General features: G+C 39.0%; 1 protein-coding gene across 2 annotated transcripts in view; it reads right to left on the bottom strand.

The window, feature by feature from the left end:
* Window positions 1–13,721, bottom strand: part of LOC126259884 (suppressor APC domain-containing protein 2) — a 154,826-nt gene that overhangs the window by 123,629 nt on the left and 17,476 nt on the right. The window lies entirely within an intron of this gene.

Consider the following 13,721-nt stretch of genomic DNA (forward strand, 5'->3'; position numbering starts at 1 on the left):
GCAGCAAACTCGGTGGAATAATTTGTGTTTACAAAAGACTTTGTTATTGTAGTTTACTTCGAAGACACTGTCTAGTGTTGGCATACTCTCAGTTTCATTCATTTTGAGTGTTTTCGTGTCGATTTTCTTTTTGATATGTGCAGTGAACAGGATAAATGTATGGAGCAAATGATTTATGAAGTCCATGACGAGTCTTCAGATGGTGAAATAGGGCTGTCTGATGACGATCGGATTATACATCTTCTGAAAATAGGGGTAAGTCAAGATTTGTTTCAGAATTAGTTGGCGCGAATGTTGTTTCTTGTTAGCTCCCCATAATTTTATCTTATGAATTATGCTCCTGCAGGTACTTCAGGAAATGAATCAGATCATGAAATTTCCTGCCCAGATTACAACTCTGTGCCAGACTGAGACTCGAACTCGGGACCTTTGCCTTTCACAGGCAAATGCTCTACCAAAACCGAGCTACCCTGGCTATGACAGGGGGATAGAGACTTGTGCCATAGGGTGGTGGGGTTTCGGGTTCCACTGGATAGGTCAGGAGTCCACTACACGCAGCAAGCGGCTACATGGGTAGCAGGGGTTGTGTGGCGTGGACGGGGCGGTTTTTTAGGTTAGATGGCCTCGGGCAAGTACAGAAAGGGCAACAGCCTCAAAGGGTGCGGGGCAAAGTCAGGACATGCGGGGACCAAGCAGCAATCGGTATTGTAATTGTAAACTGTCAAAGCTGCATTGGTAAAGTACCGGAACTTCAAGCGCTGATAGAAAGCACCGAAGCTGAAATTGTTATAGGTACAGAAAGCTGGCTGAAGCCAGAGATAAATTCTGCCGAAATTTTTACAAAGGCACAGACGGTGTTTAGAAAGGATAGATTGCTTGCAACCGGTGGTGGCGTATTTGTCGCTGTTAGTAGTAGTTTATCCTGTAGTGAAGAAGAAGTGGATAGTTCCTGTAAATTATTATGGGTGGAGGTTACACTCAACAACCGAGCTAGGTTAATAGTTGGCTCCTTTTACCGACCTCCCAACTCAGTAGCATTAGTGGCAGAGCAACTGAGAGAAAATTTGGAATACATTTCACATAAATTTTCTCAGCATGTTATAGTCTTAGGTGGAGATTTCAATTTACCAGATATAGACTGGGACACTCAGATGTTTAGGACAGGTGGTAGGGACAGAGCATTGAGTGTCATTATACTGAGGGCACTATCCGAAAATTACCTCGAGCAATTAAACAGAGAACCGACTCGTGGAGATAATATCTTGGACCTACTGATAACAAACAGACCCGAACTTTTCGACTCTGTAAGTTCAGAACAGGGAATCAGTGATCACAAGGCCGTTGCAGCACCCCTGAATATGGAAGTTAATAGGAATATAAAAAAAGGGAGGAAGGCTTATATGTTTAGCAAGAGTAATAGAAGGCAGATTTCAGACTACCTAACAGATCAAAACGAAAATTTCTGTTCTGACACTGACAATGTTGAGTGTTTATGGAAAAAGTTCAAGGCAATCGTAAAATGAGTTTTAGACAGGTACGTGCCGGGTAAAACTGTGAGGGACGGGAAAAACCCGCCGTGGTTCAACAACAAAGTTAGGAAACTACTGCGAAAGCAAAGAGAGCTTCACTCCAAGTGTAAACACAGCCAAAACCTCTCAGACAAACAGAAGCTAAACAATGTCAAAGTTAGCGTAAGGAGGGCTATGCGTGAAGCGTTCAGTGAATTCGAAAGTAAAATTCTATGTACCGACTTGACAGAAAATCCTAGGAAGTTCTGGTCTTACGTTAAATCAGTAAGTGGCTCGAAACAGCATATCCAGACACTCCGGGATGATGATGGCACTGAAACAGAGGATGACACGCGTAAAGCTGAAATACTAAACACCTTTTTCTAAAGCTGTTCTATAGAGGAAGAGCGCACTGCAGTTTCTTGTCCAAATCCTCGCACAAACGAAAAAATGGCTGAAATCGAAATAAGTGTCCAAGGAATAGAAAAGCAACTGGAATCACTCACCAGAGGAAAGTCCACTGGACCTGACGGGATACCAATTCGATTCTACACAGAGTACGCGAAAGAACTTGCCCCCCTTCTAACAGCCGTGTACCGCAAGTCTCTAGAGGAACGGAAGGTTCCAAATGATTGGAAAAGAGCACAGGTAGTCCCAGTCTTCAAGAAGGGTTGTAGAGCAGATGCGCAAAACTATAGACCTATATCTCTGACATCGATCTGTTGTAGAATTTCAGAACATGTTTTTTGCTCGCGTATCATCTCGTTTTTGGAAACCCAGTCTACTCTGTAGGAATCAACATGGATTCCGGAAACAGCGATCGTGTGAGACCCAACTCGCTTTATTTGTTCATGAGACCCAGAAAATATTAGATACAGGCTCCCAGGTAGATGCTATTTTCCTTGACTTCCGGAAGGCGTTCGATACAGTTCCGCACTGTCACTTGATAAACAAAGTAAGAGCCTATGGAATATCAGACCAGCTGTGTGGCTGGATTGAAGAGTTTTTAGCAAACAGAACACAGCATGTTGTTATCAATGGAGAGACATCTACAGACGTTCAAGTAACCTCTGGCGTGCCACAGGGGAGTGTTATGGGACCATTGTTTTCACAATATATATAAAGGACCTAGTAGATAGTGTCAGAAGTTCCATGCGGCTTTTCGCGGATGATGCTGTAGTATACAGAGAAGTTGCAGCATTAGAAAATTGTAGCGAAATGCAGGAAGATCTGCAGCGGATAGGCACTTGGTGCAGGGAGTGGCAACTGACCCTTAACATAGACAAATGTAATGTATTGCGAATACATAGAAAGAAGGATCCTTTATTGTATGATTATATGATAGCGGAAGAAACACTAGTAGCAGTTACTTCTGTAAAATATCTGGGAGTATGCGTGCGGAACGATTTGAAGTGGAATGATCATATAAAATTAATTGTTGGTAAGGCGGGTACCAGGTTGAGATTCATTGGGAGAGTGCTTAGAAAATGTAGTCCATCAACAAAGGAGGTGGCTTACAAAACACTCGTTCGACATATACTTGATTACTACTCATCAGTGTGGGATCTGTACCAGATCGGGTTGACGGAGGAAATAGAGAAGATCCAAAGAAGAGCGGCGCGTTTCGTCACAGGGTTATTTGGTAACCGTGTTAGCGTTACGGAGGTGTTTAGCAAACTCAAGTGGCAGACTCTGCAAGAGAGGCGCTCTGCTTCGCAGTGTAGCTTGCTCGCCAGGTTTCGAGAGGTTGCATTTCTGGATGAGGTATCAAATATATTGCTTCTTCCTACTTATACCTCCTGAGGAGATCATGAATGTAAAATGAGAGAGATTCGAGCGCGCACAGAGGCTTTCAGACAGTCGTTCTTCCCACGAACCATACGCGACTGGAACAGAAAAGGGAGGTAATGACAGTGGCACGTAAAGTGCCCTCCGCCACACACCGTTGGGTGGCTTGCGGAGTATAAATGTAGATGTCGATCAGTTGTAGAATTTTGGAACACGTATTATGTTCGAGTATAATGACTTTTCTGGAGACTAGAAATCTACTCTGTAGGAATCAGCATGGGTTTCGAAAAAGACGGTCGTGTGAAACCCAGCTCACGCTTTCGTCCACGAGACTCAGAGGGCCATAGACAAGGGTTCACAGGTAGATGCCGCGTTTCTTGACTTCCGCAAGGCGTTCGATACAGTTCCCCACAGTCGTTTAATGAACAAAGTAAGAGCATATGGACTATCAGACCAATTGTGTGATTGGATTGAAGAGTTCCTAGATAACAGAACACAGCATGTCATTCTCAATGGAGAGAAGTCTTCCGAAGTGAGAATGATTTCAGGTGTGCTACAGGGGAGTGTCATAGGACCGTTGCTATTCACAATATACATAAATGACCTTGTGGATGACATCGGAAGTTCACTGAGGCTTTTTGCGGATGATGCTGTGGTATATCAAGAGGTTGTCACAATGGAAAATTGTACTGAAATGCAGGAGGATCTGCAGCGAATTGACGTGTGGTGCAGGGAATGGCAATTGAATCTCAATGTAGACAAGTGTAATGTGCTGCGAATACATAGAAAGATAGATCCCTTATCATTTAGCTACAAAATAGCAGGTCAGCAACTGGAAGCAGTCAATTCTATAAATTATCTGGAAGTACGCATTAGGAGTGATTTAAAATGGAATGATCATGTAAAGTTGATCGTTGGTAAAGCAGATGCCAGACTGAGATTCATTGGAGGAATCCTAAGGAAATGCAATCCGAAAACAAAGGAAGTAGGTTACAGTATGCTTGTTCGCCCACTGCTTGAATACTGCTCAGCAGTGTGGGATCTGTACCAGATAGGGTTGACAGAAGAGATAGAGAAGATCCAACGGAGAGCAGCGTGCTTCGTTACAGGATCATTTAGTAATCGAGAAAGTGTTACGGAGATGATAGATAAACTCCAGTGGAATACTCTGCAGGAGAGACGCCCAGGAGCTCGGTACGGGCTTTTGTTGAAGTTTCGAGAACATATCTTCACCGAAGAGTCGAGCAGTATATTGCTCCCTCCTACGTATATCTCGCGAAGAGACCACGAGGATAAAATCAGAGAGATTAGAGCCCACACAGAAGCATACCGACAATCCTTCTTTCCACGAACAATACGAGACTGGAACAGAAGGGAGAACCAATAGAGGTACTAAAGGTAGCCTCCGCCACACACCGTCAGGTGGCTTGCGGTGTATGGATGCAGATGTAGATGTAGAACTCACGACCCATCCTCACAGCTTCAATTCTGCCAGTACCTCGTCTCCTACCTTCCAAACTCATTCTGGAATCAGATCATGTTTTGCCTTCTACATCTACGAATACTCAAAGTAGAAAAAGAAGCAGAAGTGACTTTGATGGTGACTGGACAGATGTTGACAAAACTCCTGATGTAGCTGTATACACAGGACCTCACGGATTGGTACAGAATGTATCTATTGATGAATCAAGTGATCCTTTAGATATATTATTCTATTTCTTCGACAATACTCTCATAACAAAGATGAAAGAACAGACAAATTGTTATGCCAGGCAAAAGCTTACTAAGCTGTGGTCTGACAACGATCTTCTGCCTAATTCTAGGTTCAAACAGTGGAAAACTGTAACAATTGCATATATGAAAAAATTCTTTGCTATTTTGCTGCGTATGGCAGTTAGTGACAGGCCAAACATGAAAAGCCACTGGAGTACTGATCCTGTCGTCAGCCATAAATTTTGTCCCAGTGTTTTGTCAAGAGATAGATTTATAAACATTTTATCTACGTTTCACCTCAATGATAACACAAAGGCTAAAAAGAAAGGTGAAACCGGTTTTGATGCACTTTACAAAGTTAGACCTCTCCTCAATTCATTGAGATAATTTCCAAAATATTTATTATCCAGAGGAAACAGAAACAGTTGATGAAGGAATCTGTACCTACGGAGAAGAGTGTGCTTCAAGGTTCATATGGCCAATAAACCAGACAAATATGCTATGAAGCTGTACATTTTGGCTGAATCCAGAACAGGATATATCTGGAATTTTAAGGTATACCATGGAAGAGATGAGACAGTAGACAGCAGTGTTTCTAGTGTCGTGAAGTGTTTGACCAATAAGCTTCTGGGTAAAGGGCACACTGTGTACATTGATCGTTTCTATGCAAGTGTTCAATTAGCTGAAGAATTCTCTGACGATAATACTGGTCTTGTTGGGACAGTGATTAAAAACAGGAAAGGACTTCCAAAACCGCTAAAAGATGCAAAGCTGAAAAAAGAGCAGGTCTTCTGTCAGAAAGGGAATGTGCTCGCCTTGTGCTGGAAAGATAAAAGAGATGTATGGATGATCAGCACAAGCACACAGCTACAATGCAGAGTGTCAGGACAAGAAGAGCAATAGAGAAACTGAAACCTGCAGCAGTTATTGACTATAATAAAAACAAAGGTTTGACCAACAACTATTGTATGAGGCTCTGGATCACAAGACTGTGAAGTGGTGGAGGAAACTAGCTGTACATTGCATAATAATGGAAATATCAAATGCTTGCATACTACATAACATAATCAAAAAGAAAAAAACTTGGCACCTCTCAGGTTATTCAAGAAGTAAGTGCAGGATTAGTGTTGTCTGTTGGGAATTCGACAGAGATCTTTCCACCTGGATCATCAAAATTAGCATGACTCTCAGAAAAACACTTCTCTATCATGTTAACATTCCAGAAGGGAAGAAAAAAGAACAAAGGAGGTGTGTGGTGGGTAGCAAAAAGGAGAAATGTTCAACAGGGAAGGTTGGAAGAAAGGACACCTCATATGAGTGCACTGAATGTAATGTCGGGTTGTGTATCTCCCCCTGTTTTAAAGTTTATCACACTGTTGTCCACTATGAATGTTAAATTGCATACTGAACTTATGCTTATTGTTCTTTTTCTTTATTTGAAATATTTTGTAAATATTTTTAGAGGATAACAACATGTTTTATTGTATATAACAGTACTTTAATTCTTTTTCAATTTTTTTCCAGCAATAAATATCACTGACTTGAAATTTCATTAGTGCCTTCAAATTTTTAATTATTGGGGCCAAAATTTGAGTACTTAACATAAAAAGTCCAATAAACATAAAAATGTTTTGGAATTACAATAACAGTGAGCTCTACAGTAGTAAGAAATTACAGAAAAACATTGATTTTACTAAGACCGCAGGTGACGGCAACTACAAACTACATCAGCTCTGTAAGTGTTAAGAAGTGGGAAACCACCCAGCCCTGACTGCTCAACCACTGTACAAAGCTCATGGAGATTGGTTGGAGTTGGGTCACTGGTGTGCATATCCCGCTCTATGGTATCTCAGATGCGCTCAGTATGATTGATATCAAGTGATCAGGCAGGCCACACCAGCACACTCATGTCTATAAAGTGTTCCTCAAACTATCCTTCACTGTCATGTTGACAGCTAGTATGTGTTCTGATGACATCCCTGTCACATAACATTCCAAATCATTCTATTCATGTTGGTGACAGCAATACATCAGCTACATCTAACTCAGCTGCCCACAATTGTAAATTAACCGATGAAACTGATAATTTCTATGTAGCTGTCAACTGAAGTGTTATCCATGGAACAGATTTTCAGGTTTCTTAATTCTGTTTGCTGTTTTGGTCCTAAAGTATGCTAAGGTTCCATGGCTGCTAGTTTACATTAGCAGACTGCTGCACACAGGGATGTTATTTATACGGGAAGTGTATTTTTAGCCTTTCTAGTGTCAATGTTTCATTTACATGATTCAAAAGAAATCTGGTATAATGGTAGCACCTATATAAAGTTTACTTTCTGATTTTCTAATACTACCATTGAACTTATTGTATTTATAAACCAGTGGAAAAATGCTTCAATTGGTCCACAAAAAAGGCTAATATGCTCCTGTTTTAAATTACACTGCTTGAGAAGTGTGGTTCCAGTAGCCTCATTCTACTTTCCTCAGCACTTTAAAAACTTTCCAAAAATTTTGGTGTGTAAACACTCTGTGCATCTCCATATTTTTGCAGCAGCTAATACTGATCCATAAAATTTAGAAGAAGAAGAAGTCAAATTTATGCAGTTGCACGCTCGAAATTATATGGATCATATCCACACTCTTTTTAACATGGATCTCACATCTCACTCCTACGTGATACCCTAACTATAATTTTTTCACACCCACTAGACATCACTGTATGTCACTCATAGCCATCCACTACCCCTTGCCCATTCTCACTCACTCATTCAGCCCACCTCATTGTTATTGCCTCTTACTGTCTCTCCAACTGTCACTGACTCCTGTCTCACAGTCACCGTCTCCTTTGTTCTGTCCTACCACTACTACTGTCTCCTCTCACTGCCAATGTATCCCTCTTGCTCTCTCTTACTGCTACGATCTAATTAATTCCTTCCCACTGCTGCTGTCTCTTATCACTATCAATCTCTTTCTTCCTTGTTGTCATTGTCACAGACTATGACTCTCATTATCATTGGCTCTCACCCACTTTCCCTTTCTTCTTCTCTTTATTCCTCACCACTGGCATTGTCTCCTTCACTCTTTTGTTAGCACTGTTCTGTCACTGTCAACTAGATTTCACTGCCATTGTTCCCCTCTCTTTCTCTCACATTGCCATTGTCTTCTTCGCTCTTTCTATACCACAACCACTGTCTACTGCCTTCCAGTATTTATTATTTTCCCTTCTCTTTCCCACTGCCACTGTCTCCTTCTCTCTCAGCATAAAGAAGTGTGAATGCGTCCACTTGCCAAAATTTTTGGGAACATTTTTAGAGATGCTGAAGAAGGTACAATGAGGCAGCTGGTTTATTAGCCTTTCATGCTCCAATGATAGCATTTTTCCAGTTGTTCCCTTCTTTTCCCTGCTGCAGCAAGGCATATCAATCATATGAAAAGAACTTTATGGGTCACTAAAACTTTGGTAATTTACTTATGTGAAACTGAAATGATGCAAAACAAATATTTCACCTCAGATCAGATTTTAAGTGCATAAAATTTTGCATGTTCTTCAGTATTACAACATGGGATTCCCACAATCCTTCTGAGAATAATGGAGACACTTTACAAAATACTTCTCTGTGCTATGTCACTTCACAAACTACATTTGGCCTCAAACCAGATATTATGTGTATATTTTACATGTACTAGTAGGGCAAATTTGAACCTCTGTATCTCAGAAATGGATAAAGATATCATGAAAATTTTAAAGTTTTTTCAAGACCAGGATCTTACAAATACGGCATAAAAATTACAGCTATTTGCTCTGCAGAGCCGTATTGGAATCTGTGGCTTGGTTTTTGAGGTTTTTCTCGATAACACATAAATATGTTTGAAAACAGCAAGACGGCATTTCTAGATAAATGCCTACAGAATATACCATTAAAAGTTGAGCATTTTTCTGTGGTTATTTGTTATTTATATTTCACCGTACTTCATGTTTTGTGTGTTTATTTGACATGTACAAGAAGGGTAACTCTGCACCTCTGTGTCTTGGAAACAGATGGAGATATCAAGAACATTTTTGAGGTTGTTCAAGATTGAGATCTTAGGAGTATATCATAAAAATGTCAGCTATTTGCTGTGCATAGCTATCTTGAAATCTGTGTCTTGGATTTCCTATGCAAAAACTAAGTTTTTCAGATTTTCTCAAGAACCATCCATGAACTAAATCGTGCCTCTATAAGCCCCTTAAGGTGCACCATAAACTACATATAATACAAAAAGAAGCAACCAATTTGTTCCGTTTCCCTAAGATGGAGGAAGTGTATAAATAATCAAACTTTGACCCTATATTGTAGGATGAATACAGTAAGACAGTTGTTATATCAAAAGAACCCAAATTAAGAGCCCTGGAACAAATGCAGTCTTTATGTGTGGCACTTTGGAACACATTAGGTAGTGCATGCTGTCAAGAGCACCCACCCCCGGGAGCGAGGGGTAGGTCCACGGGGGAGAAAGGAAAAAAACAAATATAGCATAGTGAGATGATGTTCTTTCAAGAAAATGATTTAAAAGTCAATATCATGCAGGTTTTTAACACGTTCAGAATGAAAGTTTTTATGTCTTCTGAAATATCAAAAATGCTAACCAGAGTTCTAACCTGCCCCCCCTCCCCCCCCCCCCATGAAACTTTCATATGGGCACACTTGCATGCTGTCAGATGCATACCAATTACAAGAGCATTTGTAAATAAACAACTGTAATTGTTAACTTTAACCCGAACTCAGTGTTTCTGAAATTAATAAAATGTTGAAAAACATTCATTCAGTGATTGGTGATACTAGAAATGTTTTCTATTTATCCTTGCTTTTCTTTCTTTTGTGTTTTAGTGGAGTTGGCAAACTGATAATGGTGCTACTGGTTATGTTCAGTCTTTAACAAATCCCAAAACATACACTAACTTGCTTCACAGGATTGTAGATAGGTGTACAGTCTATTACCACAAAAATAAATCAAATTATTTCTTTGAGTAAAATAAAATATAAAAGTAAGGCCTTGTCACAGGTCACTTTCCATTCTTTAATTATATTGGCTATTAGCACCAGAAAACTATTATGAAACACAAGCAATGCATGTAACCCTGAAAAACAGTACTATAGATAATTTCCTACATAATTAAATGTTCTAAGTAATATTGTAAAAATATTAATCATTTGTAAAAGAAAACTGATATACACCTTACAACTGTAAATATCCTGAAACACACAAATTCTAGATTTACATTACTGAAAGAAATATTATAAGCTACCAAGATTTTTTTATTAATTTTTTCTGCAAATTTAAACACATTTGTGTTAAGTCTAATGAAAAGGACATTTTATTGAACTCATCTGAATCATGTAGCCCAAATCTGGTATTAAGATTGTTCACAATACACAATACAATGAACCACTGTGAGATGAATGGGATTTTAAAAAATAAACATCTTATGGCAATACACTAAATAAATTTTTATGAAATCTTGGTTACCTTCTCTCATTTATTGATACACTTTTGCACAAAACATGCTGTTAAAATATATGAACATATAAAAGCCTAAAAGGCAAAGTCAAACATGACCCGCTGACCACTTAAACAACAAATAGGGTGAGTTAGCCACTCTCTAAACAAAACAAATCCCTGTCATGGGACCTTAGGGAAGACTTAGGGGATCACAGATTATTTACCTCATACCAAAGTTATCAGCCAAAACAGAATTAAGTCATAGGTATTACAATGTTTATGATCTAGCGATCAAATTGAAATCTACTGTATTGATATTAATACACCACAAGCACTGTCCACTAATTGGTTTTCACATGGCAGTAACAAACTATGTCTCATGGGGAAACACCTTGTCTGCTTCTAAGACAGCTACATATTATATCAGGAACAGAAGGGTTTATGTCAAACTCAAGTTCCTCATTTCATCAGTCACGGATTATTTCTCTGATTTCATTAACTCATCCTTCAAATGCTGATACATCGCCTGAACAGTAAAGCAGTAACATGCAAGGGAAACCCTCATCATTTTGCACAAATAACTATGAAAGATTGTATCTGTATACCATCTATGTGAGAACAAAAATCCAAAGACAGTATGCCAACACACATATTATCTCAGGCTCTACAATATATTGCAGCAAGATAGTTGTGGAACACAGTATTAAGGGTATACGGAACGCCCTATGCTTACAATGTTAAATTGAGCTAAAAGTTAGGAACATTTTCTCATTTGTTATTTGGACGATACTCTTGATTTTTTTCACAGAACGCAGAGATATGTTCTGCTTTTATGCTGAATTATTAATTTTGAAAAAATAATGTATAGTTTTTCAGATATTTTATTTTTTGTAAATGATAAAAAAAGTTATACATTTTAACAAGTATTTTAAAATTTACATCCATTAATACAAAATAATTCCACATATATTTTAATTCAGATATATTAGAAGGTCTTAAGGAACAACTACAGAAAATTTCATCTTTCTACTATAAATAGGCGAGAAAATGTGCCTTATACACAAAAAAACTAAAGTTACGGGAAATTAGCTTTAATGTTTTTACTTCAGTAGAAGCCTGCTCCATAGCTTGTATCATCATAATCGTCCAACAGCTTCCTCTTGATGGCTCTGCTATGCTGTCTAGCCAACTTTGAATATACTTTTATGGCATTATCTGAAGACCTGAGCCGTTCCTTGTCCAAACAAAGCATAGCTGCAGCAGTTCGTAGTCCTACACAGAGCCCCAACTTCTGCAGAACTTTGCACTTTGTTATATTGCCCTGATTAAATGATGAAACAGCATCATAAACGCCAAAGTGAAGTGTGTTTATACCCACAAACACAGTTTTAGGTAGTCTATTCCATATCACATGGTTCACACACTAATTTGGATTTTGAGTCCGGCCATGAAGACATTTCTTTAGTAGACTAATATCTGCGAGGTCTCGGAATATTGGTTTTATTTCATCCATTATGGCAAGTGGCATGTGATGAGGGTGATTGTATTGTTTCTTAGTTACCTTGCCTCTGTTGTACTTGCACCAACTCTATCGTCTCCTTTTGGACATAGCCCATGTTGGGGATTCTCATTGTTTGAAGCTGTATGAAAAAACAGAGCCCAAACTGCTCTTCTCATTAATTCTGCATCTGCTGTATTCTGTCTTATTGCTAGACCATAGCACTTCTGAATATGATCTATTGTAGCATATGTCAGTCTATTTTTCCCCTCTAAAGTTTTTCCATCGCTCAATTTCTTGCCTTTCATGCTAGCCTTGAGCCATCGAAGTCTTGATCCCATCCTTTTCTGAACATGGCCAACACACTCCAGTTTGGAAATTTTCACATTGTTACCATAGGTTCTCAGTTCCTCAATTTCTTTGAAAGCCTTTGAGTCACCATCTCCAAGATAATTTATGTATCTAATGTTGTACCATTTTACTGAGCGTTGATAAATACTTCTTACACCAGCAACTTCCATACCACCACTTGACCCATAGTAATTTGCCATGCACTCCTCTTCATATTTATTTTTCATTTTCTCCTTGCATCTGCAATGCTTGGAAAGTATTGCCACATCAACTACCTTACCAGTCTCCACACTTGTAGCTGTTACTACACCATTCAGAGATGTGTGGCCTCTCTTCTGCCAGCTTCCATCAAAAGCTATGGACAAGTCTCTGCTATTATTATTTTCAACAACTGCTTCCTCAACAGCATCTTTCATGTTTTCCTGTGCCACATCTTCTACAGCAGAGCCTATTGCAATTATGTGTTTGTTAAATTTTGAAGGTGGTGGAGGGAGGTTCATCACACCACACAACATGGCACCTGCAGCCCTGCCCTTTCCTATACACCGTAATCCATAAACCAGTCTAATGTTTATATCGTATAGTTTACCTGTATCTGCAGTATCTGCAGTAACATGTGAGGAATTGAAGAAAGTAACACTGTGTTTACAATAACTGCACATCAACTCTAATTCACAAGCAAGTCCTACATATAAGTTTGTTTTCAATGAAACACCACATTTTCCACATTGTTTGCAGCACACATTGTTCTCCAAAACGTCTGATAATAAAGAGACGTTAATTACCTCATATTTTGTAGTCCCAGCATTTAGTTTTTTGTATTCTTCTTCAATTCCAGCTAGTTTTCTTCTTGATGCACTTTCCGGTGTAGTGGCAGCAGCATCACTCAATGTATCACTACCAGTGTTGAGGTTAGTCGCTACTGGGGCATCAGATACTGATGAAGATGAATCAGACGAATTTTTAGTACACTTTACTTTCTTGTGCTAATGTACACGCTTTCTAAATACCTTCAGACTAGGTCTTGGCATGTTGAAGGAAAGAAAACTCAATGACTTCTCCACATACAACTTTCACAACAATGACATGGATGTACTCACAAAGGAAACAATACAAATGGTGCAGAATCTATTGTCAACTGTCTAGCAGTGTAGCCAACAGAAAAGCTAACTCTCTTGTGCTCAATTATATCTCTGGCAAGGCTGTCTATATCAGGTATATTTCGCGTCTCATATACAAGGAGCGGAACATCGTGTGTCGAAATTATTTTAAAAAATTATTAAAAATAGTTCTATTCACGTCATCCAAATATTTTATACATGGCATTAAACGGGAGAGTCTAAATTTTTCGAAAATGCATTTACCCAAAAATCGATTTTTTCATC

Source organism: Schistocerca nitens, chromosome 5 (assembly GCF_023898315.1).
Source record: "Schistocerca nitens isolate TAMUIC-IGC-003100 chromosome 5, iqSchNite1.1, whole genome shotgun sequence".
Classification (NCBI taxonomy): Eukaryota; Metazoa; Arthropoda; class Insecta; order Orthoptera; family Acrididae; genus Schistocerca; species Schistocerca nitens.